Consider the following 6,184-nt stretch of genomic DNA (forward strand, 5'->3'; position numbering starts at 1 on the left):
ATTGAGTATCATCAGCATATCAAGGATACCTCATCTCGTGTGAAAAATTCAACTTCTCAGGTTGAAATCAATAGGAACAATATAAGATCTTTTTTATTGAAATGTTTTCCAAGGCTGGATTCCTACTCTCATGTGGGTAGACACACAGGAGACATTTTACATAGGGATACATGATGGTTAATTAAGGTTTCAAAACTCCAACCCATTAATGCCCCTTATTTTTATTGGTTGATTTCTGGGTGGACAATGTTCCTCTTCCCAGCATTCCATCCCAGTAGTTATTCATTTCCAGTAATCTCCTTCCCCTTAGCAGTTGCTACATCCAACTATTGTCAGCATTATTAATTTTAGTATGACAACTGATTTCTCGACCTGCGAACTATCTTCTTTGACCTGCCAAACAGCTTTCTGACCAGAATGTGCTAAGACATTTATAACCTTGTTATTTCCTTACAGATAACATCCTTACACAATGTCTTACTTAATATCTTGTTATAGTTTCTTAGATTACACAGAGGCTATACATGGAGTTACATTTGCTCTGTTCTTTAATGGAATAATTCTGATTTCTCTCACCTCCTGACAATGAATGAGCTTACTCTGGGGTCTTGTGTAGATGTGGAATAGGAGAGGGGACAGCACTGACCCCTGTGGTACCTCACATAAAGAAGGTACAGGGTGGGGTCTCTCCTACCCACTCACCATTGAGTCAAATAAGACGAGGACGGACACAGTATCTTAGTGTGATGACCCAGGGTGGGATACAAAACAAACACAGTCACAGAAAACAGGTTAAGCCCCTTTTATTCCTTCATTTTGCTTCCAAGCTCCGAAGATCTTTGACAGAAGACAAAAAACTCCCACACAGTTACAAGAAAAAAGAAAAAAGCAACAAAAAGCAGGCAAGATAAGGGCGGGAGGACATCCACAGATAACACACACTGGGAAGGATGCCAAACTCAGAGAGGAACCATAAACTAAAGATATTTCCATGCTTTCTTTCCAGCACTCACCCATACGCATGTCCGTCCTCTTATTCAGTTGTTAAAGCTGCAGCCCATGAAAAGGACCAAGGTCATCTCCTCCTTTGATTTTTTCTACACAAAAAGAAGGACTTCGATATGTCCATGTTGAATTTTATCCCCCTCCCAGAAAAAGGAATTTAGATTGGTGTTGTTAACTTATTCAATATCATAAACATTTTAAAGTAAAAGTTACTACTTTCCACATAAATCAGACATTCTTATGCCTCATTATATTTTCTCTCTGATTCAGATCAGGCCTCAGTAGGATAATGTAGCATTTGGGGAGAAAGATACAAGCCAAGAGACCAGTCCCAGAGGCCAAGATGGAGAAGATCTCCACAGCCACCATGGACTTCCCTTTGGTGCTCAGGTAGCTGGGGAGGAAGGTGATCCAAACACTGCAAAAGACCAGCATGCTGAAAGTAATAAACTTGGCTTCATTAAAACTGTCAGGCAATTTCCTAGCCAGAAAGGCCACGGTGAAACTGATGAGGGCCAGGAAGCCCAGGTAGGCGAGGACAGCATAAAACATTGACGCTGAGCCTTCCTGACATTCAGAAATGATCTCACCAGTCAAGGAGTGGAAGTCCAAGTTGGGAAATGGAGGGGAGGTTACCAGCCAGGTGACACAAAGAACGGCTTGGATCAGGGGACATGCTATGACAATGGAATTTGTCAGTGATTTTCCTAAGAGTTTCCTTGACCTGTTCCCTGGTTTGGTGGCCATGAAGGCCAGAACCACCATGACAGTTTTTGCCAACACAGAGGAAACTGCAAGAGAAAAGAGAATGGCAAAGGCAGTTTGTCGGAAGAGACAGGTGAGCTTCCTGGGTCGACCAATGAAGAGGAAGGAGGAGAGGAAGCAAAGCAGGAGGGAGACCAGGAGGAGGTAGGTAAGATCTCTGTTATTGGCCTTGACGATTGGTGTGTCACGATGTTTAAGGAAAACTGCCAGGACTCCCAATGTGATCATGGAGAGAGAAAGAGTGAGAGAAACTAAAGCATATCCCAGGGTGTCTTGATAAGAGAGAAAGTGGAGCTTCTTGGCAATGCATTGGACGTTGTCCTTGTTGGGATACTGGTCTTCTGGGCAGGGATCACAGAAAGCTGCATCTGAAATAAAGTCACTTTACATTTGGTGGTATATAAAAAAGGGGCAAATCATCCTTCAATATTGATTTATTCAATGATTTATTCAATATTGAAGGTGATTTTTCAAGAGGCAATTAGAATTTCTGTTTTTTTCTGAAGACTTCAATTCTCATCCAAGAAGTTTAAAGAAAAACCAGAAAGGCCCGTTTCCTCTTGAAAAAGCACCTTTGGGACAAACAAGTTCTCTACTTTGGATTTTGGATTGACTCATTCTGACTAGTTGCTTCTATAGGGAAGGGCAGGAAGACAAAGTTAGGTGGATCTCCCCTTTCTCCAACAGGTCTATCAACCTCCTGGGAGACTGATAGCACTGACAGAAGATGCTCGCCTTAAATAATAAAAATTAAAACTTGACCCTCCACAACCCACTCCTTCATGGAAAGTTTGATTGCGGGTTTTCTTGATGGGTTGCAAGAGAAGGACTAGAAAATCTAGAAAGGGAACCCATGAATTCTGCCCTGAAACTATCCTGCATTAAATTGCTGTGGAGCAGGAATGGTGGCTAGGAGGATAATTTAGATCCATCAACTCCAAGATTCTGCTGCAAAGGATGAATATTTCGAAAAATGTCAAATCCATTTTAAAAACTTCATAGTTGTTTCTGCTGAATGGTTTCCTTCATCTTGGAAGATCTACACTGAAAGTGTGCTCTACCTGTCTGATTAGAAATAGTCCCTTCTGGACAAGGGGCACATTGGTAGCAGCAAACTTCCTTGCCTTCTGGAACTCTCTTCCTCTCTCCTGCCTGGCACCTCTTGATGCCACACCTGGCAAAGGGCACCTTCTAGAAGAGAAAAGAGAAATGCTATAGGTGGCCTAAGCAATTAATATGTTTCATGTATTCATTTGTACATTTTTGTTTCCATTGTCAACATGTTTACAAAGGGTCTATTGGAACCCAGGAAATGCTATAGGGGGATTAAAGCCAGTGACACTCCACACCACTGATAGATTCTAGAGATTGGAACTGGGATTTGGAACATAAAAGAAGACTTGGGAATTGAACTACAGCTTTCCTAAAACAAACAGTCATGGGAATCTAATTGAATGGAAATCATCTATGGAAATAGCTGTTGGCTGCTCTAAATGCATCCTGGATTTCAAGCAGAACGTCAAATATTTTACATGCAAACCATGTTTTTCTAAACAGATGTTTGCCAAATTTCTGATTCAGTGACCTGTTTTCCAGTAAGGAGGAAGTTTTGAATCCCCAGAAGAGAATGAGTCTTTTGCTGAATTTCTTTGACCTTCCAGCTCACCTTTCTTGACCAGACAATTGCATTGGAGTTTATGGTGAAATCCTGGCCTGGGGGAGCCCCAGGAACTATTTGTCCAACTTTCACCGGGACAAACGATAAATTGGGGAGGAAAACCCAGTTCAGAAGATCATAACCAGCAGATCCCAGTCCATTTTCTGAGAAGGAGATTTCATCACAAGCACTGTTGTTGAACTGGACATTCCTCAAATAGGGAAGAAGCTGAAAGAAAGGAGAACTTCAGAAATTGGAATCATTGGTTGAAAGCCCCAAATGAGACATAATGGCTGCTATCATTCTGAGCTGGTCACTGTCTTAGGAGATTTTCCTGAATATGGACAACTGGAGGACAGAAGGGAAAGGGGGACAATGACATGATTAAAACCTTTGAATAGATGAAGGTTATGAATAAGGTTCTAGAAGGCATTATTTTTGATCCTAAGCAAGAATGAGGAGCATGGGGGACATGCCCTCAAAGTGACAGGAGGGATGTTCAGAAATAATGTTAGAAAGGATTCCTTCACAGAAAGAGTAGAGGAAGCTTGGAACCAACTCCCAGTGTAGGTTGTGGGTCAATCACCAGTATCTGAGTTTAAACATGCTTGAGATAAACACATATCCGTCATCCAACAACAAATTAAAATGAAATAAAAATAATTTGTAAAGAATAATAAAAAATAAATTAAAGAGAAATAAAAAAGATAAACTCAAAGGGCACACTTGATGGACCATTAGGTTTTTTTTCTGCTGTCCATTTTCTATGTTTCTGTCAGCGTTCCAAGTAACACACCCACAGCAAACAAAACTCCAAGGAAGGCAATTTCCTCAAAGAACAATTTTTTTGGATATATCATATTGGCACAGGCTGGTGAAAAATGACTCTGACTATTCCTGAAGTTTCCACCTAATTAAAAGTAAATGTTTTTCACTTTCCCAAAACAATTAGTCACATGGTCCAATCATGTTACTGTCTAGTTGCTGGGTAACTCCTGTCCCCTCCTTCCGAGCACCTGCAGGAATGTCCTTGGTTCCCAAGAGAAAATATTTTGCTTTGGTTACAACACCCCAATTATCTCAATTCTCCCCTCCTTGTCGCTCTCCTTTGGTATGTCAGCATAAAAGTTTCAAAATGGCCTCAGACAGGCCAGCTTCAGAGTTGACAGTTTCTTTGTTTCTAATTAAGAATGTCAGAAAACGTTTCTTTAATTCTCTCTTAATCTTTCATCTCTTACTTCTTGTCCTGCCCTAAAGTGCTCTGAATTAGAAGTCAACCCCTTCTTCTCTGTGACAGCCCCTCAGATGTTGGAAGACAGCCATCATGTCACCTCTAATCTTACTAATTCATCAGGTACCTAGTTCTTGCAACTTACAAAACCATGAAAACCAAACGCCACAGCGAGGAAGCACTGAGGGGCACAGGGGATGGGTCTAAGAGTGGAAGGACATTGAGGTGGAGAATTAAAAGAAGGGGGGGTATTTGGTGGAGTGAGCAAGGGGGCTCTGAAGCTGCCACAGCTGAGCAAAGTGGAGCTGAGCCTTGCAGCCTTATGAGCCTTCCTAAGATGCAGACCAGTTATAAAAATCTGGCCACAAGAAATTCTTTCCTCCCAAGGAATGTGTGATGGAGAAGCAACTCAGTCAAATGGAAAATTGCATGGTTATAACACAAGAATCAAGGCTGGAAGGGAGAGGACGCTATAGGGTGAAGTGTTGGGTTAAGAGGAGTTAAACCCTGGAAAATGGACCAGAATTCCCAATCCTTAAGAGTGAAGGCTGGCAAGGAAAGGTGGTAACTCATTTAGAAATTGTTGTGGGACCAAAATGCAGGACCCAAACAAATAATCAAGGCTCCCTGCTTAATTTGTTGTTAAGATGTACCTTGGAGGAATTTTCTCCAGAAATAATGGGAGGTACACCTGCAGAAAAAAGGATGAACTTGTTATATTCATGCATTTCAGAAAGGAGGAGAACATGATATTTTAATTCATACACATGTAACAATCTAAGTAAGCATGGACTTCCAGTTTGAGCTTCTTCGGCAATGAACTGAAATCCGCAATCGTGTGCGGTTTCGATCCGTGCTCGCCACCGGAGCGCCCCGAGCCGGCTGGATTTGGGGCTAAGCCATCTCGTAGAGGTGGTGAAGAGGGGGGAGACCACCAGCAGGGTCGAGGAGAGCCGCATCCCTCCTCCTCAGCTGGCCATTGCTCCCTTTCCCAAAGGCAGTTGCAGCGGTGGTCAGAAATGGCCACCTCAAAGAAGAACTGGACCAGAAAAGAATGTGCAGGAGGGAGATAAGAAGAGAAAGTTTTGGTTGACTGAGTTAAACTGAAAAAGCAACAAACTAAGGTACCCTGGAATTTGAACTATAAAAAATAACCTTGTTCCCAAAGAAGACTTTGAGGCAGCGAAGGAGAGAGGGAAGGGAAAGGATTTGGCTTTTTTTTCTTCCCTTCCTTATACTGACAGCTAAGAGATTTAAGTAAGAAATTGACAAAAATCCACTTTGACATTAATAGGCATTTAAGCTGAAAATAAAATGTCAAAGGGATAATAAAGACTTTTGGATACTCAAAAACCTTTAAAAGCAGGAAAGGAGAGAAAAGGAAAGAATAAAAGGGCAGGATCTGGAAAAATGGAGGAGACTGCCTGGAACTAAAAGGAACTTATAGTGAAACCTTAACAAGATTCCTAAAAGATACATTCTAACTGAAACTTTGTAACAAAATAATAGAACCCCAGGAAGAGAAA

General features: G+C 41.6%; 1 long non-coding RNA gene across 1 annotated transcript in view; it reads right to left on the reverse strand.

The window, feature by feature from the left end:
• The window catches only part of LOC148133624 (uncharacterized), a 141,787-nt gene extending 140,023 nt beyond the window's left edge, over positions 1–1,764 (reverse strand). The window contains exon 1 of the long non-coding RNA XR_015746994.1: positions 1,200–1,764. This is a non-coding gene — a long non-coding RNA (uncharacterized LOC148133624). The remainder of the gene's footprint in view (positions 1–1,199) is intronic.
• Between the last annotated feature and the right edge of the window lie 4,420 nt (positions 1,765–6,184).

This window comes from Notechis scutatus, chromosome 1, assembly GCF_049901735.1.
Source record: "Notechis scutatus isolate UNSWTSFEM ecotype Mainland chromosome 1, rNotScu1.2, whole genome shotgun sequence".
Classification (NCBI taxonomy): domain Eukaryota; kingdom Metazoa; phylum Chordata; class Lepidosauria; order Squamata; family Elapidae; genus Notechis; species Notechis scutatus.